General features: G+C 38.7%; 1 protein-coding gene across 1 annotated transcript in view; it reads left to right on the forward strand.

Moving 5' to 3' along the window:
* Positions 1 to 23,527, forward strand: part of MALRD1 (MAM and LDL receptor class A domain containing 1) — an 836,583-nt gene that overhangs the window by 270,506 nt on the left and 542,550 nt on the right. The gene's annotated exons all lie outside the window — the stretch shown is intronic.

Genomic DNA, 23,527 nt, shown 5'->3' on the forward strand with positions numbered 1-23,527 from the left:
CTTAATGGATGATTATATTGTAAATCAAAATAGTAGTGCATGCTTTTGTAAAAATGTTAGAAACTTGAGAAAAGCATGAGGAAAGAAACAGAAATAATTTTCAATATCACTGCTCACTGAAAAGCACTCCTCATATGCTGTTTAAAAATTATCTGTTTATTCTCCCCGAAACCTTCTCTCCCCTTCTGTCTGTCTCTCTTCCTGTAGTTCTTCCTCCTGTCCCCATTTTCAGCTCACTGAATCTCCCTTCCTGACCTCTCCTCTCCGTCCTCGTCTGTTGCAGCTTTGTTGTCCTCATGCATATGTCAGTGCAATGTATGCACACATGTTTGAACAGCACTTCCCCCACCTTGTTATAAATCATGACCACGTTGCCAGGCCATTGAACAGTCATCTACAACACGATTTGTATTTCGTCTAAGAGCCTTTCGTAATTTGCTAACCTTACTGGGAGACTGCCAGGTTTATTACAGTTTCAATGTTGCTGTCAATAATAAATTATTCAGCACGATGCTGAGGAATAGACAGTGGGCTGCTAACTGCAAGGTGAATGGTTCTAACCCATCACCTGCTCCTTCAGAGGAACACAAGTTTCTCTGCTTACATCAGCATTGACAGTAAAGTTAAAACAAAGAAATAAACAAAATCAACCCCCTAAAAAGCAATCAGAAACAGAGAATAAAAAATCATGGATAAACTGTGGAGTTTGGACATTCATCTACTACTGATAAGACTGTATACACACACACACACAACACAACCACTGTAGAAAGTGAAATGGTACTACCTCAAACAACTGGGAATCGGAATCCCATAAGATTCAGCAATTCCACTCCACTGTTGGGTGGGTACCCTAAAAAAGTAAGAATCATAACACAAACAGACACATTCACTCCCATGTTCATCACAGGACCATTCACAAGAGCAAGGAGTTGGAAATACCCTAAATGCCCATCAGTAGAAGAATGGCTAAAGAACCTCTGGGACATCCATAAGATGGATTACTTACTATGCATTGCTATAAAACAATGACAAAACCATGTAGGGCCACATGACATGGATGGAGCTGGAGGATAGCATTCTGAATAAACGTAGTCAATCACAAAGGACAAAGATTATATGACACCACTGAAATAAGGAGTCGAGGTGTCAGATAAAGACTCAGACCAAAGGGAACAACCTTCAGAGGTCTCTAAGTGGTGGGGCAGAGGGTGTGTCTGTGGCGGGGCTGATGAGGCATTGAGCCAGACTGTTGACAGGTGTTGACTAGGATGAAATGGAGAATGGGGGGTAGAGGGTCATTGGGAGAGTTTGATTAGTGGTTTGGACTGTGGGATGCAAAACTGATCTTTTAAAAAGAAGCCTCCACCTAATTTATCATTCTTTTGAAGAAGTATAATCTGGAAAAACTTCAAGGTTCAACCCTGTCCTATAGGGTCACAATGAGTTCATAGTAGTAGTGGGTGGTGTAGTAGACACTGTCTGAGGCATAGGAGACAAACCACATCTCATGGGGGAGATGAGCAATAAATACATAAATAAATATTCCAAGGGGTCCTAAGGTCTGTGATGAGCACTAGTAACAGAGGAGAATGTAGTGAGTGGTGAATGTGGATGGATTCTTCCCAAAATGAAATGAAAGATTATGCCTTCAAAAGGGAACTTGTTAAAAGACCACTGTAACTAGGGCAGAATAAGCCAGGATTAGATGAGCATTAAGTATTTTTCCCCCTATGATATGGTTAATTTTTAGTCTGTTTTCTTTTTTTGCTTTTACATTATGTCTTTACAAGTATGTTTTATCTATTTGGTGTATCCATATTGTTTTGTTTTATTATTTATATTTATTATCTTTCACAAATTATATTTTATGATTGTTATTACGTGCACATAGACTAAAAAGACAAATTTTGATGTCTATCATAACCAACTAGTCCTTCATTACATAACCCCCATCCAATTGCCTACAGATGGCATTCTCTCCTCTAAGAGCCTATAACTATTCATCTAGATTTTTCTGAATTTTATTAAACCCCAAACCAACTCACTGCCAGTGAGTTTATTCCAAACCATAATGACCCTGTGAGGGTTTCTGAAAGCACCTGGTGGGTTGGAACATGGACTTGGGTGTTGGCAGCCCAATGCTCATGACAGACAGCTCCCCACAGGGCTCTAACTTTGATTAGAGACGCAGGCTTACATAGCTGTTCCTTTACTCAAACGCCATGGACATGATCTACTGACTTCCTGGTTTGAGGGATGAGGAATGCCATGAGGAATATCCCCAACACCCTTCCCCCCATTTTTACAATATATCTATGCATTAGTTTTATTTGAAGTTTGACTTAGACTTTATCTGATTCAAATTTTAATATTTCTGATCTTATTGTTACATCTTGATTTTTGTTGCAATATTCTTATTGATAGTAGAGTGTATAAATACCTCACATGTTTAGCTTTCTTAAACTTCTCTGTGTCCAATCTTCTTTTTCCTGAATGTCAGTATTATTTTGTAAGTGCTCAAGTACGTAAGCTAATCGATTTCTGCTCCCCTCTCTCCATTTTGTCCTTGGATGCCTCCTTCTGTCCGCCTTCTCTGGTCTCTGTGGAGTTCTCGCTGCCTTAGGGACTTGTATTTTCCTAGTGAATTCCCTCAGCCACTAAGAGATGTTACATCATTGCATGTCCCAATTCTGAAAGACCACGGCTTCTTGCTTCTCTTTTAAGCTCCATATTTTCTGAACTCTCCCTGTTTTCTAGTTTCAAGTTTGTTTGATGTCTCTTTTATTTATTAAAGATATATCTCATTTTTCTACGGAACCTTAGATCTCCATTAATGTTCAAAAGGAAGATGTTTAAAAGTGACTCTGAAATATGACCGGTGCCCTTTATGTGATAGACTTTGTTGGTTGATGGGTTTGCCATACTTAATTAGATGGCACCATAGTATGTTTTCAAATATAAATATTTTCTAACACTACCCAGTTGAATTTATCTTTTCCTTAATATTTATTTTTATACTCTACCTAGAAAGTTTTGCCCTCTGGTAAATATATAATAATCAACCCATAGCTGTGTCATGTTTATTAATGGCAGGTTTTAGGAGGCAAAATCTAAAATGTGTATGAAAATGCAAGCTGTCCCTTGGAAGAAGAATATATCCTGAAAGTTAACAAAAATGGAATACATATCTATTCTGATGCTGCTGAATATATGATTTTAAAATGGTGGACATCTTAGAAAACATAGCAAATATAATTACAATGAAATTTTCTGATTGTAGTGCATTTAGTTCTAGCCTTTCAGTTTTCAAGTGCTCATCTTTCTGCAGCCTCTTTTCTACCTTTTATTTTCAGCACTGTTTCTGTCCACCGCTTGTCTGCTAGTTTATCGTACTGTGGGGGCTTGTGTGTTGTGGCTGTGATTCTGGAAGCGATGTCACTGATATGTCAAGTGCCAGCAGGGTCACCCAAACTAAAGAGGTTTCAGCAGAGCTTCCAGACTCAGAACAGCAAAGGAAGGACTTGGCTCCCCACTTCAGAGGAAGAAGCCGGTGTATCCTTCTGCAGAGCTTCAAAGCACTTTCAAATACTGGCAGTCTAAACAAAGGGAGATGCAGCTGGCAGCTGGCACACTTGGGTCAGAGGGCACTCGAAATGTGACTGAGAGCAGCTCAGTTCTTAAAGGGGGTTGATCTTGGTGACATGATTCCAATCAAGCCTTTAGGAGCCAAGGCCAGAATCTTCATTTGCTGATGGGGGACAACTCAAAGCAGTGAGAAACAACTGCAAAAATCTTCCAATGACTTGACCTTGGAATGTGAGAAGTATGAATTCAGGAAAGTTGGAAGTGGTCTAAAAAGAAATGGAACACGTGAAGATCTACATCCTAGGTATAAGGGAACTGAACAGATTGGTATTGGTTTCAATCAAAAAAGCATATGAACTTCTATGCTGGGAATATCACAACTAGGAGGAATGGCATGCCATTCATTGAATGAAAGGAACTTGCTAAATCCATCATGAAGTACAATGCCATCTGTGACCAGATTATACACGTCTACCTTCAAGGAAATCCAATCAATACAACTATATGCCAATTTATGCATTGACTATAAAAAATAGTGGTGAAGAAATTACAGAATTCTACCACCTTCAACCAGAAGTTGATTAAACATGAAATCAAGATGCATTAATAGTTGTTGATGATAGTCCTGGTTATTGGAATGCAAAAGTTGGAAACAAAGAGGAAGGAACTGTAGTTGGAAAATATGAACTTGGTGATAGAAATACATTTGGAGATTGCATGATAGAATCTTGCAAAACCAATGGCTTGATCATAGCCAAAATCTTTTTCAACAACAGAAAAGGTGACTATACACATGAACTTCCCCAGATGGAATAAAGATAAATTAAATTAAGTACATCCGTCGAAAGACATAATATTAGCAGCTAAAACCAGTGCAGGGGACTATTGTGGGACAGCCCATCCAGTTATTATGTGTCAGTTCAATGTAAAGCTGAAGAAAATTTAAAACAATCCAAAGGGGCCAGATACAACCTTGAATCTATCTTTAAAAAGAATTACTATCTGTATTTTTTAATCATCTTATTGGGTGCTCTTACACATATCTTAACATTCCACAGATCAATTGCATCAAACAGTATAATAAAATTGCTACCACAGTCAATTTCCAAATATTTTCTTTCTTCTTGAACTCCATGATATCAACTCCCCTTTCTCTCCATCTCTCCCTACTTGAACCCCCAGGAACACTTATTTATTTATACCATATTTTAAACCATCCAATATATCCATTGACACACAATTCTGTTGTTTGCTCCCCTCGAGTAGGGTTATACATTCATCAATGCTATGGTGTCCCTATAACCCTCCTCCCTCTTTCCATACCCTCAGGCAACGCCTGTTATGATTTCCGAAGGGTTATCTATCTTGGCTTTCATGTATCTAACTCTTAAATATACAAATGAACTTATGCAAGTCTACCATGATTAATGAGGTAGAACAATTAAAAACCATAATAATAGGAAATATTAAAGAACTAAAGGATAGTTATGTGCTTCATCAGTGCTATATTTCACCTTGGATTTATCTACATGGACCTTCTGAGAGGGACTGTCCAATTATTTTACAGGTGGGTTTTGGGTCTCCACTACATCTACACCCATTCACATCAATTTGGGGGCTTGGTTTTGAACTTCTGGTACCTTTTCCTGTTGAGAACATCTCAAGAACAGATTTGTCACATTGGACATTAATTATAGAAGACCTGATGAGCTATAGAAGGACGTCAACACCATGATTCATGAAAATTGCAACAAAAAAGCATTATAAAGACAGGAAAGAAAGAAATGATCAAGGGTAGATTTCTGAAGAAAATCTGAATTTTTCTATTAATTGTAGAGTGCTAAAGCAAATGGAAGAAAGGATGAAGACAAAGAGCTGAATGGAAAATTCCAAAGGGTAGCTTGAGAAGTCAATGCCAACTTTTGTAACAAAATATGCTAGGACCCAGAATTAGAAAACGGAAAAGGAAGATGCATTCAATATATTCGACACGAAAAGAACTCAAGAAAAAAATTCAAGCTCAAGTTGAAACCTTGAGAGATTCTATGGGCAACATATTGAATGACACGGGAAGCATCAAAAGAAGATGGGAGGACCACACCCAGTTACAAAACCCCAAATAATCAGTCAACAGTCCACCATGTCAGGAGGTCGCATATGAGCAAGGTTCAGTGGTGCTGGAGGAAGAAGCTCAAACCGTATGGAAAGCATTAGTCAAAATCAAGGCACCAGGAATTGACGGAATACCACTTGACATGTCTCAGCACGCTGAAAGCACTGGAAGCCCTCACTTGTCATGGATACAAAATTTAGAAGGCAGCTGCTTAGCCAGCGGACTAGAAGAGATGCATATTTGCACCAATTTCAAATAAAGGCAAACCATGTATCAGGCATCAAAGAACAAAAAAATCGCATCATTGTGAATGAGGGTGAGTGCAGAGTGGGGACCCAAAATCCATATGTGGGCAACTGGAGACCCCTTTACAGAAGGGTCATGGGAAGAAGACAAGCCAGTCAGGGTGAAGGGTAGCAATGATGAAACATACTACTTTCCTCTAGTTCTTAAATGCTTCCTCCCCCCACTATCATGACTCCAAGTCTACTTTACAAATCTGGCTGGACCAGAGGATGTACACTGGTACAGACAGGAACTGGAAACACAGGGAATCCAGGACAGATGAACCCCTCAGGACTAGTGGTGAGAGTGGCAATGCCAGGAGGATGGAGGGAGGGTGGGGTAGCAAGGGGGAACCAATTGCAAGGATCTACATATAACCTCCTCCCTGGGGATGGACAACAGAAAAGTGGGTGAAGGGAGACGCCGGATGGTGTAAGATATGACCAAATAATAATTTATAGATTATCAAGGATTCTGGAGGGAGAACAATAGCACTGATATCACATGTAAGTAACATTTTACTGAAGATTATCTGACAATAACTTCAGGAGCATATTGACAGGGAACAGCTGGAAGTTCAAGCTGGATTCAGAAAAGGATGTGGAACAAGGTCTATTACTGCTGATGTCAGATGGATCTTGGCCCAAAGCAGGCAGTACCAGAAAGATATTTACTTGTTTTTCATTCACGATGCAAAGACATTAGACCATGCAGATCATAATAAACTGTGGATCACCTTGAGAAAATGGGAATTCCAAAGCACTTCATTGTGCCTATTTGAAATTAGTACATGGGTCAAGAGGCAGTTTGCACAGAACCAGGAAAGGGGTACATCCCCTCACCATACTTGTTCAAACTATATGCTGAGCGCATCCGCAGGGAAGCTGGATTAAATATAGAATGGAGTAGCAATAGGATTGTAGGAAAGCTTATTAACAAACGGTGGTATGCACATGACACGACATGGCATGCTGAAAGTGAGGGGGACTTGAAACACTTGCTGATGAAGATCAAGGAGTACAGCTTTCAATATGGATTACAACGCAATGTAAGGAAGACCAACATCCCACAACTGGATCATTGGTTAACATGTTAATAAATGAAGGATTGGTTGAAATTTCGTGGATTTTGTTTTGCTTGGATCCACACTCAATGCTCCTGGAAGCAGCAGGCAAGAGATCAAGAGGCATATTGCATTAGGCACATGTGCTGGACAATACCCCTGTATAGTACTTCAAAGCAAGGATATTACTTCGAGGACTAAGGTGTGCCTTACTGAAACCGTGGGATTAGGAGTTGAGACAAAGGTCATCAGAAGCTTTATTTGACTATCTCTAAATCATTTTAGAGACTATAGTAAAATGACCTGTGCTAAAAGATTTGGCTAAGTGTTCATCGTGTTGAAGTCAAAGTACTGGATTCTGAGTTCATATGGAAGTACAGTTTGTCTTGTAGAAAAAGACTTCGGCCCAATTTTTTCATTTTGCTGCTGGAGGGCAACGTGGTGAGTCCTTGGACCTCCGGTCCATTTAATTTGACTAAATACCCATCGATCGGTTAAATAAGGTTTAATATTAAGTTTCTTTGGAGTATGAAATCATCCCTTCAGGCTAGGGAAGTTCTTCACACTTCATCATTCATGTGGAGTAATGTCTATTAAAGTGGGAGATTCTAGGTCAGTGGTTTCGCAGTATTCACAGAAGCCTTGGCAAGCCATCTTTTAAAATGTGTATCAAATATGAATATCTTGGGACCCTTGTAACAGTGTATCAGGGAGTGGAACTGATAATATGTGTTTTTCGTATAACTTCCAGATGGTGGTAGGACCTTATCTTGAGTGGTCTCCATGAGAGGAAATATTGCTGAAATACAGAGGGTTTGCTTTTTCTCAACTCCTAATTCCAATTTCAGTAAAAACAGATTTATTTTCTTCAAAGGGACTTGATAAATCTAGACCTAGACCTAGACCTAGATTTAAAGTTAGACCTAGACATATATTTATCTTCAGGACAAAAAATATATCAAATAAATAACAAAATTGTTTGGAGCATTGCATTTAAAAATCAAACAACATTTATCAACTGTCAAGTAATTTATACAATTAAGAATCATTTGGGAGAAAAATCTTTACTCTGAAAAGTCTTTTAATTGAATTAAAAGACATGCAATTCCCAGACTTCCTGTACATGATCTCATTAATTATGAAATACCCAACATTCTATTCAAATCCTTTTGTCTCACTCTTCTGACTTCTTTAATACTTATGAAAAAGACCCCTGTCTTAGCCCTAACTTGATCCTTGCCCCTCATGGAGAGATCAGTGAAGATATGGGAGCTGTTTCAAAATGTGGTGCTGAAATCAGAGTGTGCCCAGCAATGAAAAAGAACAGAGCCTAAAGTTTTAAAGGCTTTTCTTAAAACAACAGCCAGCTAAGTGAGGTGCCAACCAAGCCCACATGGAAGAAGCACACCCATCTGTGTGATCCAAGGATGGTTGTTAGGTGCCATCAAGTTGGTTCTGACCCAGAGTGACTCTGTGTACAACACAACGAAAGACGGCCCAGTCCCGGGCCATCCTCACAATTTTCCTGATGTCCGAGCACAGTGATGCAGCCTCTGCAACAATCCAACTTTCTGAGGAGCTTCCTCGTTTTCGCAGTGCTTCCACTGGGCCAAACATAAAGTCCTGAAAATATATCCTAAGTCCTGCCATCCAAGGATTACAAATAATAAAATCCAAATCTGGTCAAAGAACATTAACAGACCTGAACACCCTGTTTTCAGGTGCTATCAATGACAGTGGAAGCCCCAAATTCCCTTCCAGGGGCCCCATGGGGATGGAATCCCTGGTGAGTTTCCTTTGTCCATGGTCAAGGATGGGAGTAGCCTTGCTATGAGACAGAAAGCATTGTACAGCCAATTGTGGTAGAGGCATATATGTGAAATGTGAGATTATCATTTGATCTACCTTTTGACCTGATATTTGTTGCAGTTTTTAATATTTTCTGCTTTTTCAATTGAGGTTTTTTTTCTACCTTAACTTGTCATTTTTGTTGGTTTCTTGTCTTTGGTTTGTTTTCTTGATTTCTGTTTTGCATGTTTGGTTTCTATATATGAAACCGAGCATAGATAAATCTATAGAGACAGTAGCTGGATTAAGGCATGGCGGGGACCACTGGGGAGAGATGGGGAGCTATAAACAATAATTACAAAAAGAAGAAACGTTCTAAAATTGATTGTGATGTTGATCCCACAACTCTTCTAAATACGATACAACTATTGAATGGTGTGATTTGTAAATTTTATGCCAATGCAAAATTTTGGAAAGGAAAAATGATACCCCTGTATTTGAGTTAGATCAAAGCCAAAACAAATATACGAATTTTACTTATAGGTTTAGGGGAAATTACTTTAATTTTAATCATTCAAATTATGAGCAGGTGAGAGTACAACAGTTTTTGAAGTGTGTGTCTTATGTGTGAAAACAAAAGTGTTCATATGTCCGTTTTGTTTCATAAGTGATCATGGTCTCTTACATGGAAATGAGCTCAAATAACCATTTTTGCGCATTCACCTTCATTTCTGTCCATAGCACGTGTTTGCAGTCTCCCCAGCATTATGAACTAAAAGTCGCATAAACAATACAGAATGTCTCTGCGACATAGCTCTGCATATCATGATGCATCTAAGGGTTGGGTGTAAGTGCTGTTAAAAGCCTCCGTAAATGAGAAGTATCATAATAGTTTTGGCTTGGCAACAGTAGTGGTTCCAAAAGCTTTAGGGTCTCAGACTTGAAATGTCAGAGTGACTGCCTTCTCAGATCTTTCTTCGGTAAGAAGAAAAGCCCATCTTTTATAGACCAATTGAGATGCCCTGACACTCAACATAATTTCTAGCAGACACAGATTTTAAAATCTGAACTTATGACTCAATATTAGACTTTAGAGATGATTTTGTTGAAACAAAAGCAAAAGCATAAGCAGTGACAATCTCAATTAACTGTAGTAATTTTCTTTTAAGTGTTTTCATAGTTATTGCCACATGGCATTTCCAGCAGTATTTGCCACAAGATTGCAGAATAAAGGAGAATTACACATTTAAAAGCATCAAATGTTCTTACACTAGATTGTCTTTGAGCTAGGGATGTTTCTTCACATTTTCATACATATTAATTTTGTTTGATTAATTATATTAAATCGCTCTGATTTTAAATTTACTGCAGTTTATTTTAGCTTAGTAACTAATTTTTTAAAGCAACTACAGTCGATGCAGATACATGAAATTCAAGATAAATTTATATTAAAAAGATGACATTAAATAGGGTGTAAATGGAAATATATGATGGAGCTTCAAAAAGTTCATGGATTTTTTCCAATAGCTTTTAGCTAAATACTTCCACATATTTTTGAAGTTCCCTTATACATACAGAACTAGTGGCCTTCATACATATTTTTTTATATGTATTATGTTAGTCTGGGAACTTTAGAGAAATAAATCCACAGAAACTCATGTATAAGAGAGTTTTATATAAAGGGCAAGTACACATCAAGAAAACATCCCAACCCTGTGCTGCCCAAGCCCACAAGTCCAACATTAACCCATGTGTCCAACACCAATCCACAAAATCCTCCTCCATCTCACACAACACATACTATGATGCGGACTGCAGGAGGAAAGCCGAATCATTGAATGTGTCAACATCTCAGCTCTGGCAGGGGTCTCCACACTGGTGCTCCAGAACTCAGGGCTGCATCAGGGTAGGTCCGTGTGGCTTCTCCTCAGAGATGTCTTGCAGGAAGTGAGCCTTGCCAGCTGAAGCGGGGAACTGGCTAAGGCAGCTGCACCCTGGTCCGACCATCAGAAAGCAGGAGACCTGAGAACTAGAAAGGCGAGGCTCACTGAGCCATTTATCTCCTCACCATTCAAATAACCCCACATGTGTTGACTGGTTGGCAGAATAAATTTTAATTAACTCATATATAAACATATTTTACATATATTTATATACATAATATATATACATATATGATAAAGGTCAACTTTTAAAATAGTCATAATAATTTGATTTTGTGAAATGCTACCCAAGATCATCAAAAAAGATTTTGTAATAAATTAACTTTTATATCATGGCTATACTTGTATTCAGAAATTAAAACCTACTTTGAGCATAGGAGGTAGCCAGGTGATGTCTCATAGTTGTTTGATTTGTGTATTTCTGAGGGATAATGATCACAACAATCAGTCACATGTCATTAACTGCCTGATATTTTTGGTAATGAAATGAGTGTTCAAGTTCTCTCCCCACTTTCAAATGGACAATTTTTCTTTTTCTGACTTTCTTCATTATAACCAAGCACTTTTAAGAAAGTAAGTTACATCCTGGCCCACCAAGCCTTGAGCACAATATCCCTGCTCAGAGCAGCCAATGCACTGAGAGGACCATAGGGCCAGCCCCACTACAATACACTACATCCCCCAATGACCCATAGCCCTACAGGGGACAACACTGAAGACACAGTGTGGGAATTGCGCCTGGTTTGACCCCACAACACCAAGGCAAAACACCAATGGCATGCAACAAAACAGCAAGGGGAGCAGAGCAAAGAAGTCCCAAGGGAATATTCAAAATAGACTTTGTGGGGCCAGGGCATGGCACCCCATCAGATTTGACCAGATAACACTCCTAAAGGTCAACAGACTCTGAACTATGTACAGGCTTTTCTTTTTTGTCATTGTTTTTGTTTTGTTGATTTTTTGTTATTGGTTTGATATTTTGTCATTGTGTTTTTGTTTTGTTGATATTTTGGTCATTGTTTTGTTTATTAGATTTACTCTGTCTTCATATTATTATCTCTGCAGATCTATCTAGATAAGATAGGCAGGATAAACAATCTGGAGGAGAAAACAATGGAACCGGTGGTTGGGGGGCAGCACAGGAGCAGGGGAAGCAGGGGAAAGAAAGTGGGTGTTAACAAACCCAGGGACAAGGGAACAATAAGTGATCCAAAATCAATGGCAAGGAGGGTGTAGAAGACCTAGTAGGGCTTGATCAAGGGCAATGTAACCAAGAGGAATTACTGAAACCCAAATGAAAGCTGAGCATGATAGTGAGAAAAGAGGAAAATAAAAGGAATTAGAGGAAAGAAGTAGGAGGCAAAGGGCATTTATAGTGGTCTAAATACAGGTATGTACATATGTAAATATGTTTATATATGACAATGGGGAAATAGATCTATGTGTATATATTTATAGATTTAGTATTAAGGTAGTATATGGTCATTGGGCCTCTACTCAAGTACTCTCTCAATGCAAGAATACTTTGTTCTATGAAACTGGCACTCCATGGTGCTCACTTTCCTGACACGATCGCTGAAGACAATGTAAGTGCGTAAGCAAATATGGTGAAGAACATTGATGGTGCCTGGTTATCAAAAGATATGGCATCTGGGGTCTTAAAGGATTGAAGGTAAATAAGTGTCCATGTAGCTCAGAAGCAACAAAGCCCACATGAAAGAAGCACACAGCCTATGTGACCATGAGGTGTTGAAGGGATCAGGTATCAGGCATCACAGAACAAAAAAATCATATTGTGAATGAGGGGGAGTACGGAGTGGATACCCAATGCCCATTTGTAGGCAACTTGATATCTCCTTACAGAAGGGTCACGGGAGGATATGAGCCAGTCAGGGTGAAGTATAGCAATGAAGAAACATACAACTTTCCTCTAGTTCCTAAATGCTTCCTTCACTATCATGATACCAAGTCTCTCTTACAAATCCGACTAGACAAGAGCATTTCCAGTGGTAAAGCTATGAAATGGAAACACAGGGAGTCCAGGACAGATAAAGCTCTCAAGACCAATAATGAGAGTACCCATACTAGGAAGGGAAGGGGAAGGTGTGGTACAAAGGTGGAAGTGATCACAAGGATGTAAATACAACCCCTTCCCTGGGGGACAAACAACAGAAAAGTGGGTGAAGGGAGACATTGATCAGTATAAGACATGAAATAATAATTTATAAATTATCCAGAATTCAGGAGGGAGGGGCAAAAATGATGAGCTGATACCAAGGACTCAAGTAGAAAGAAAATATTTGGGAATGATGATGGCAACAAATGTACAAATGTACTTGACAAAATGGATGTATGTATGGATTGTGATAAGAGTTTTACGAGCCCCCAATGAAATGATTGTAAAAAGAAAAAACAAAACAAAGGAAAGAAATTAAGTTACCGGGTCTGGGGACTCAGGGCAGTAGTTTGGGGAACACTAAGGTTAACTAACATAACGTACATCACAAAGACAATGTTTTATACCTCACCTTGGTGAGTAGCACCAGGCATCTTAAGAGCTTCGAAGTAGCCATGTAAAGGGTAACTAACTACCAGCATCTCCCTATCTGGGGACAGAAGAGTGGTGAAAATCAAAGACACTTGGACCCAATTAGTCCAGTGGACCAATGGATCACAGAAACATTTATCTATATGACCCCAAGTGCTCAGATGCCCCTAGCGACTGCTCTGAAAGACATCATGTAAGAAGTTCCTGAACAGTGTGGGCAAAAATATGTAAAGCAAAAATCAACAAGAAAAAAAAAATACAGACTCGCTTGTCAGATAGAGAATGGTAAAACCCCCAAGACTATGGTCATTAGGGCGCTCCTCAAATCTGGATCCCAACTCACATCAGTCTGCAAACAGTAGACCTGTCTGTATTGGGAGCCGTGGTGGCAGAGGAGGTTATGTGTTGGGCTTCCAGCCAAAGATCAACAGTCTGAAGAGGCTGGGTGGGAGAAAGATGAGACTTTCCGCTCCGTAAAGATTCACACCCTCAGAAACCGACCTTGGTAATTCTCTGTCCTACAGGGTGACTTTGCATCTGAATTGACTCGATGGCAGTGAGTGTGGATTTTGCTTGGTAAATAGAACAACAATACTAAAGAAGAGTGCACATAGTAGGATAAACACACGCCCATGCCATGAGAGAAAACTGTGTCTGTCTGTGCTTTTAAAAATATCCACTCTTAAAACCCTGCCTAGGCTCACTGTGAGTTAGAATTTCCGTAATAGTAGTGGGTTTGGCGACCTTTAAATTTTAGCATAAATTATGTGGTCCAACTGGATGTTGAAATTATGGAACAAAATAATATTATATACAAATAATATTTGGCTGAAGATACAAAAATGACGGAAGCAATGCATTTACAAGGAACACCTAAAAGCTATGCTGGATTCCGTAGAGGACATGAAATGAGAGAGATTTTTTTCTCGTTTTAGATGGACCTTATTTGAAAGCAGAACATACCCAAATGATGGTTTCCTGTGTGTTCTTTATTATGCAAATGTATTTAACCACGAGGAATGAGAAAAGCAGGAAAGGTGTGCGTTAGGGTTGTAACCTGTCAAAATATTATATGTATATGAACACATACTCCATGGGGCAAAACTACTTGATGAGGACTACACTGTCGTGATTGGAGGGATGCTCCTTAATACCCTGTGAAATATAAATGACACAAACTTGCTTTCTGAAAGGAAAGAGTACTTGAAACACTGACTTATGACATATGACCTTGACATAAAGGGAACAAAAATTCTCATAATTAGACCAATCAGCAACATTATGATAAATGGCAAAATGGATGACTGATTTTATTTTACTTAGGTACATAATCAGCTGCTTTCAAGGTAACAGCCAAGAAATCTAATGATATAATTCACTGGGCAAATGTACTGCAGAGCATCTCTTTGAAATATACAAAAAGTAAAGATGTCACCTTGCAGACAAAGCCATGATATTTCCAATCACTTCATATGAAATCTAGACAATGAATAAGACAGAATTGATGTCTTTGAAATATAATTGTGAAGAACAATATTCAATATAGCATTGTGATCGTTATGAATCATGTTAACTAGAAAATCCCAGGTCTGGGTAGGGGTGGAGCCCAACCTATCAATTGGGTCACAAGCCTGACAACATCTCCTTAGTGACATAAGCCTTTCTATATGAGAGAGACAGCAGTCACATTCTCTGTGGCCCTTTGCCTTCTGTTGGTGCTGGTCTTGGGTCTGGCTTTTCAATCTTGCTCCTCAATCTCATGTTGAGTCACCTGCTGATCCCAGTAGCCCTCATCAGACTACAGAGGGTGGATGCATTTGGTCAACTTCTGACCTAATGCATCCACCAGCCTGTACCCCCTGCTGTCTTTCCATCATTCTGCTTCCTGTTCATCGGCTTCCACAAGTCAGGAGAAGCCTGACTTGAACCAAACTGGACTTAACTATTTGTACCGCTGTGTAAGCAACTGCTTGTTATAAATCTCTTTCTATATCCAGCAATACAATTATCTCTGGTTTGGGTTCTCTAGACAACCCAACTGAACAGAAGTATGGACTGCCAGAAGAAGGCAAATGGGTGTTGAAAATAGTACTGCGAGAAGGCTCCTTAGAAGGATGGTGAGATGTTGTCTCGTGTTATTTGGATAGGTCATCAAAAGGAGCCAATCAATGAAGAAGTATTTCATGCTTGGTACAGTGCAGGGTCCATGAAATAGAGGAAGGGTAACACAGTAGCCATAGCAATGGGCGCAAACATAGGAATGGTTATAAGAACTGTGCAGGACTGAGCATTGTTTTTGGCTGTTGCCACAGGGACCTGGATTTAACCGGTGTTGGCCTCAGCATTTAACCAATAACACATGAGAATCTGGAATTCGTGAGAGCTACAAAGGATTCATTGCTTTGCTTCTAAAAGTCTGCTGGTTAGAGGGCCTTCCAAAATGTCCCATAAGAAAGTCATTGTGATGTTCATGAAGAACCTGGTGCAGCATAGTTCTTCACTGACATACATGGGCTGTCATGAGTGATAGTTCATTTGAGGGCCACCCCTTTTCTTTCTTTAGGGGGTGGCGGGCTTAACCTTAGTATCCAGGGCTGCATTCTGTCTAAATCTGCGTTGTTGTTTCTCCCACACTGATTTCTGGACTTTGCTGTCCCAGAGTTCTCTTGGACTCTGGGAGCCTGTCTTCCACAAGAGTTATATTGATTACTCTACTAAGACTTTTACATATTTGGAAGAGATACCCTACGATTTAGCCTGGTCACCTTCAACTTCTAGCTGATTCTGATTTAGAAACCAGGGATTCTTCCTGCAGATAGCAGTGTCCATGTAGAGTAATGTTACAGTGTTCACAATGTTTCCCAGGGTGCTGTAATATGCTACCACTACTTTGGTGGTTCGAAACCAAAATTTATTCTCAGACAGTTCTGAAGGTTGGATGTTTGAAATCACTCCCTGAGTATCTGAGTATCTCACTGAGTATCGCTGAGCTGAAATCCAGTACTGACAACACTGTGCTCCTGTGGAAGCACTATGGGGCTGTTCATTCTTTGCCTCTCCGAGTTTCGGGCTGCTGCCAGCATTCCTTGATTTGCTGCACCGACCTCTGCCTCCATATTCACATTGGTAGTCTGCTGTGTATCAACTCTCTCCATCTGTCCCCTCTCCTTTATGAAGACACCACGAACACATTTAAGGCCCACCAAGATAATCAGGATAATATCCTAACTGTGTTAGATCTACATAGTGTTTTTGCTACGGTTGTGTGTGGTCGAGTTGACTTGGACTTGAAGTGGCCCTTTGGGACAGAGCCATGTTTACTTATAGGGCTTAATAAGCTGTAATCATTATGGGAGCATTTTGCCAGATGTTTTCATTATTGAGTGGCTGGTGGGTTCAAACCACTAACCTTTCACTTGGCAGTTGAATGCTTAACATTTGTACTACCTAAGCTTCTCTTATTTTCCATATGGGCTAACAATTACAGGCTTCAGAGATTAGGCTACAATGTTTTTGAGGGCCAGTATGTAGCCTACTGTATTTGTTCGAGTTCTGAAATAAAATAGCACTTGATTTTAATCCAGATCCAGAATTCATTGACTGTGTGACTTACGTGATGGCACAAAGTCTCTGTGTTTAAGTTTCTTCTCTGAAAGAAACAAAACAGAAAAACAGGGTGGAGGATCGCATACTTCACAGAGCCCTGGTGGACTTTAAGGAAGCAAATACATGCAGAACAACCAACACAGCCACCCTCTCTTAAAGCAACATTCACTATCTGTTATTACTTGGTGATGTAACGTTGGACAGATCCGTTGGAGAAAATTAAACGCTATGCTAATAAACCTTCACATTTTTGTGCATCGGGGAGAGCATTTAGGAGCCATGGCAGTTTAATTATGCAAATGAGTCCAACTACAGGAGGAGTACATTAAAGATTAACTTTGATATCACTGTGCACACTCAATTGAGGAACTATGAAAGCTAAAAGCGAGATAATTCGTTGGAAAAAAGCAGGAGATAGTATTGATGTGAACTAGAGAGAAACGGTTTCTTTATAAAGCAAAACCTCGGATGTCTTCTTCAGATTAGCAAGTCAAGGATGGAGACACTGCCACTGTGTTCACCGCTGTAATTCTAGCACCTCACTTAATAAACTGCACCAATTCCAAATATTTGCTAAATCAATGAACTAATTAAATTCCATCCAAAGACTAGCATATTGATATTTCAGATCTTTAGGAAAAACAATATTAATACCTTGGATAGAAGTTACAGAAATATAACAAAAACACATAAAATTCACTATTTTCTTTGGTATATTGTTTGTGAACAAATTTGAGGCTCTGGTTGGACAGAAAGTTGTAGTAATTAATACTGTTGTATCACTGATAAACAATGATTAGTATTATAGAACTTGTAACAGTCCCCAAACAGTATCCTGGATGATAAAATAGATTGATAAATCATATTGATACAAAAATTAGTGTATTAGTCAGGATGTGATGAGGCACAAATATGCCGTTCTAAAAAGTTTGGTAAGGAAGGGATTTCAAATATAGGGAATTAGGATGAGAGAGCAAATGCCAAGGGCAGCTTAGGGTCCTCTTTGGAAATTGGAGGAATGGTGGAGAGTTGTGGTGGTCTCAGCTGCTCGGTTACCCCACAAAGGAGAAGCAAAGCACTATAGCCCCGAACCACTGCAACCTCCACACCCTGGAGTCCAGGGTCTGAGGAGCAAAAATGGCGGCACGTCCGTCAGCATTCCAAAGCTTACATTTGGCTTGAACCTCGCTGATGAGTGTGTGATGGAGTGAAATTTCCTACGGTGGCTTTTCTACCTTCTGTCTCTAATGGACACCAATGGTTTAAGTAGTACTGATCAGTTTTCCTTCTATCTGCCTCTAATATTTTACAAGTCTTTTATGACATTACTATCCCCAAATAACAAACTATGTTTTCTTAGTTATCAAGTGAGTAGATACTATTGAAACAGATTTATTACATTGCTTTGTTTACTTTTTGTTTTGCTCTACTTGAAAGAACAAATAACTATCGGAAGGAGGGGTCAAGCAATTAATTGACATAATAAATAATAATGATAATAATAATTAACTTTTGATGTATAAACACATGTATATCTCCCCACATATTATGTATTTATAATTAATCATACATATTCTTGTACTTGTTAGGTAATAAGAGAAATTATTAGATAATCTAAATATACTAGGAATGGAAAGATATACTTAAGTCATTTCTTTTTAAACTACTTTTTACTCTGATGATTTATTTATGAGTAATAAATAGAACTAGAATAAATAAATTATGCATAATTTTATAATTATATCACACCTTTAATTTCATTTTTTAAAATAATTCTTAAATAGACAAATGAATTAGTTACTTTAACAGGTTGTTCATACAACTTTTCTCTAGTTCCTAAATGCTTCCTCCCCACCCACTGTCATGATCCCAATTCTACCTTACAAATTTGACTAGACCAGAGGAAGTACACTGGTACAGATAGGAACTGGAAACACAGGGAATCCAGGGCAGCTGATCTCTTCAGGACCAGTGCTGGAAGTGGCGATACTGGGAGGGTGGAAGAAGGGTGGGGTGGAAAGGGGGAACCGATTACAAGGATCCACATATAACCTCCTCCCTGGGGGACAGACAACAGAAAAGTGGGTGAAAGGAGACGTTGGACAGTACAAGATATGACAAAATAATAACTTATAAATTATTAAGGATTCATGATGTAGGGGGAATCAGGGAGGGAGGGGAAAATGAGGAGCTGATACCAGGGGCTTAAGTGGACAGCAAATCTTTTGAGAATTCTGAGGGCAGTGTACAAATGTACTTTATACAATTGATGTATGTATGGATTGTGATAAAAGTTGTATGAGCCCCTAATAAAATGATTTAAAAAAACAGGTTGTTAATGAAGGACGATGTAAAGATCATAACTAGATTCTGATATTTATGGTTATGCATTCTTTAGTTTGCCCATTTTAACTACACAAAGCGAACAGAGACCTTGATAAATTAATATTGTTTCAAATAATGACATCCTAAAAGTGAGAGCAGTTCAAATTAAGCATCTCTATGTGTGGTTGTGTTTGGGGGAGTGTCTTTCATGATGGCTTTCATTAAGTCCTTCCCCTGATACTTTTGGTTTACCAATACTCAGCCCTGGTGGTGTAGTGGTTACATGTTGAGCTGCAATCTGCGTGGTCAGCAGTTCAAAACTACCAGCAGCTCCAGGGGAGAAAGACTGGGTTTTCTACTCCTGTCAACAGTTGCAGTCTCAGAGAGTCACTATAAGTCACCATAGGGATACCAGTGAGTGAGTGAGAGTGTGTATTGTTTTAAATCTTTTTATTGGGGCTCATATAACTCTTATCACAATCCATACATACATCAATTGAGCAAAGCACCCTTATACATTCATTGGACTCGTCATTCTCAAAATTCGCCTTCTACTTGGGTTCCTGGAATCAGCTCGGTGTCCTTTTTTCCCCTCTCCCTCCCTCCCCGCTCTCCCTTTCCCCCTGCTCCCTTAATAGTTTATAAATAATTATTTTTTTCTTATCTTACACTGCCCAGCGCCTCCCCTCACCCACCTTCCCATTGTCCATCTCCCAGAGAGGAGGTCCCACATAGATCTCCAAGATCGGTTCTCCCTTTCTACACCCCCTTCCCTCCCGGTGTCGCCACTCCCACCGCTGGCACTGAGGGCTTCATCCATCCTAGATTCCCTGTGTTTCCAGATCCCTACTGCACCGCTGTACATCCTCTGGTCTAACCAGGTCCACAAGGTAGAATTGGGGTCATGATAATTGGGAGGGGAGGAAGCGTTCAGGAACTAGAGGAAGGTTTAGGAGTGCATATTTTTATACAAAGAAACACTTCTGGTACTATAATGTAGATTAGGCATTGACTACTTACTACCCACCAGGTTGGGTGGTTCAAATGCACCAGCCCCTTGGGAAGAAAAATGAGACCATCTGCTCTCATAAAGTTTTACAATCTCAAAAGCCCTCTGAGTCAGAATGTACTGCATAGCAATGGACCTTGAATATATTGGTGACATTTATTTCTGTTTTATAAGTGTGTAAACCAAGGTCTCGGTAAGGTAGTTTGCCTGTGAGCGTGTCATATAATAAGCTTGAAAGACGGAGCCTGTAAATCCACATCTCCCACACATTAATATAAACTTTTGAGAAGCTATCCTTTATCTTCCTGGGAGATATTCCTGACTAAATTCAAATACTTTAAGATTTATTCTATCACCTAGTTACAGTTTTGTGCATCAGGTGTTGGAGAAGACAGAGAATTGGTATGCTATAAGTCATTGTAACCAACAAGAGGGGTAGACAGGTAAATTATTAGCTGACATCAACACGAGGGAATAATAGATTGAGAAATGCCCCATGTCCCATACCATGCTTACCTGCCTTCTTCCTTCATGTCCGGAATCTCAATAACCAACTCCTGGAAAGCTTGTTGATAAGCTCCAATCAAGGTAATCTACTTCTCCTTGCTATAAGTAGATGGTATTTGATATTATTTCCATCTTTAAGGCTGCATCAGAAGCACCTGGCTTCACCTCCAGAGAGTCTGTGATGACGCTCAGGAATTTGTATTTTTAACAAGTTCTCAGGTTAGCGTAGTGCTTCCAGTCTGGGGACCACACTTTGAGAATCCGTGCTTTTAATCAAAGCCTGAATTTAGCTGCACAGTAGCATTACCTAAAATAATACAGCCCCTCGAATGAAAAGGCAGAAAAGACTCACGACTGTCTAGTCAATTCTCTCCGTGACCTGATACGGCAGAACAAACCTGCTGCATCCTCCACAGTAAGCTAATAAAGCGGAAGACAAGCTCTAGGCAGCTTCTTCTTGCCTTTCATCCCAGTCAGGAATTGTTGTTGAAATGAACTCTGGGTGATCACTTTTACGCCTTATCAATTTTGGCGGGCATATTTTTACATCATTAAAGTCTTATCCTTTGACCCTCCAAGGTAATCATTTCCTTCCGCACTTGTGGTACTTTCCTGGGTTTAGTTCTTTTTTGTTTGTTTGTTTCTAAATTGCTTCTTACCTTTTCACCTGGCAGATTGATTGTTTGACTTTTCTATTTAGGTGCTGCATAGCAAATGAGTTTGGGCATGGATTTGCCCACACACAGATATACTGAGCTCATCGTCATTTGGTGGCAGAACCTTCTGAGAATAGTTTAAGATTAGTGGGAGTTTCATTGGCTCGGCCTCAGCAGTTACATGCTCAAAGGGATTCCGTTTAAGCATATATTCACTAAGATTATTTGTAAAGGGCCAGTCTTTCATCACTGTGAGTTAGAGGCTTATAGAGGATGCAGTTAATTACCTTATTGGCTAGCCATGAATTGATTTGTTGAAATGATGCATATAGGTATCTGCTAAGTGAAATATCCCTCTGATCTTATTTCAATATTTCCTGTAAAAGTGAGATATTTTTTCAATTAAATTATACCTTATTCTCTTTTTCTTTTTTTTCTTATTCTCTTTTTCTAAAGATGCTTGATATCCATTAGCTTTCAGGCTGCTAGAGTATATAATATACTTTTATTAAACTACTAGCTGGCTTTTATATGTATATTTAAAGCTCTGAGTTATATTACTAATTACTCTTTCCTTTTCCTGTTGGCTCATAAAAATTTTGATCTAATGTTAGTAAGCCTGTCACTTCTAAAATGCATTTGGAATAAGTGATGGTATGTTTTGTGATCTAGTTCTAGCCTTAGTTTCATTTAATATCTCAGCCATTAAATTATCTTTGTCTTATCCCATAAGTGCATGCTACATTTAGTTTATAATCATATACTATATTGTATATATTTTTGTAAATAGCATTGCATTTCAAATACAAGATGAAATGAATATAAGTAAATTAAATTAGATCAAGGAATTACAAATAGTATTAATGGTTTCATTTGAAGGATGATAATTCTTTGATTTATTTTACTTGTAATAAATTTTATTAACTTATGATTGTTTTCATTTTGATGTAGTAATTCTAGATTATTCATTGGTATTAATCATTATGAAATAATGATTTTTATATTCAACATTTTGAATTCAAAATTAATAGTGATTGTAATAATCTATACATAATTTTAATAATAGATTATTAAGAATTCTTGTTCTTAACATTTTACAATCATAAAATTAAAAGAAAATACATATAATGTTTTCTTAAAGCAACTAGAAAATATTAAGACATTTTATTTGTCTCAAAGTGTTACAAATAGTATAATTTCTGGAGCAGTACACTTTGGATTAAGATTTTAGATTTTTAATAATCTTATCATCATTTTAATTTTCTGATTTTTCCTGTATGTATGTAGTTGTGCCTTTATATGAATGTCTAGTTTACATGAATAATCTCATAAGTGTATAGACTATATTAATAACATCAGTGATCTTCCTTTAAAATGTTACCTTTGAAGGTACTTTTAAAATGCAGTAGATATTTTTTGCATATCAGCTATGAGAAATGTTTTACACAAGTGGCAGAATCAGATGCAAAGAGATCAATATTCAGGAGCTTGGTTAGGATAGCACTAAAAAGAACTATCATTTGAAGCCTGATGGAAATGACATAAAGATTGTGTGGGCCTGAAAGAGAGTACACATAGAGAAAATGATGATGGTGAACATAATTTTTGAGGTGAATATTAAAAACTGGAGGGAATTTCAGCAGGTAACATGGAAGTGCTAGTTAGAGTAGGCATCATGTGAGTCACTACAGTAAGTGCCAGTGAGTTTTTGGCATTTTAATACCTTAATCCCATCCTCATCTTTGCAAGTTCACATTAGACTTGAAAACCAATACCTTTGCAGTTGTGGTAGCAGTGAGAAATAGCAGCTTCATATTATGCCCAGGATATGGGCTCAAACGATATGCTCAAATTATTTAACATTAGAGTTACCTGAAGCAGTTTCATATGTTATGATAAATAAGAAGTCAACAGAAATATAACTAAACAGGAAACATTGAGAACATGATGTCCCTAACACATGCCCACTGCCCTGGAGTGATGCCACCCTTGACCCACAGCAACCTTACGTGGGTCTCCGAGGCTTTGTGGAACGTTACAGGAGCAGGGAGTTCCTTGGTGGATCCGGAGGGTTGATGTTGGACATAGTCCAGTGC

This window comes from Tenrec ecaudatus, chromosome 6 (genome assembly GCF_050624435.1).
Source record: "Tenrec ecaudatus isolate mTenEca1 chromosome 6, mTenEca1.hap1, whole genome shotgun sequence".
Classification (NCBI taxonomy): domain Eukaryota; kingdom Metazoa; phylum Chordata; class Mammalia; order Afrosoricida; family Tenrecidae; genus Tenrec; species Tenrec ecaudatus.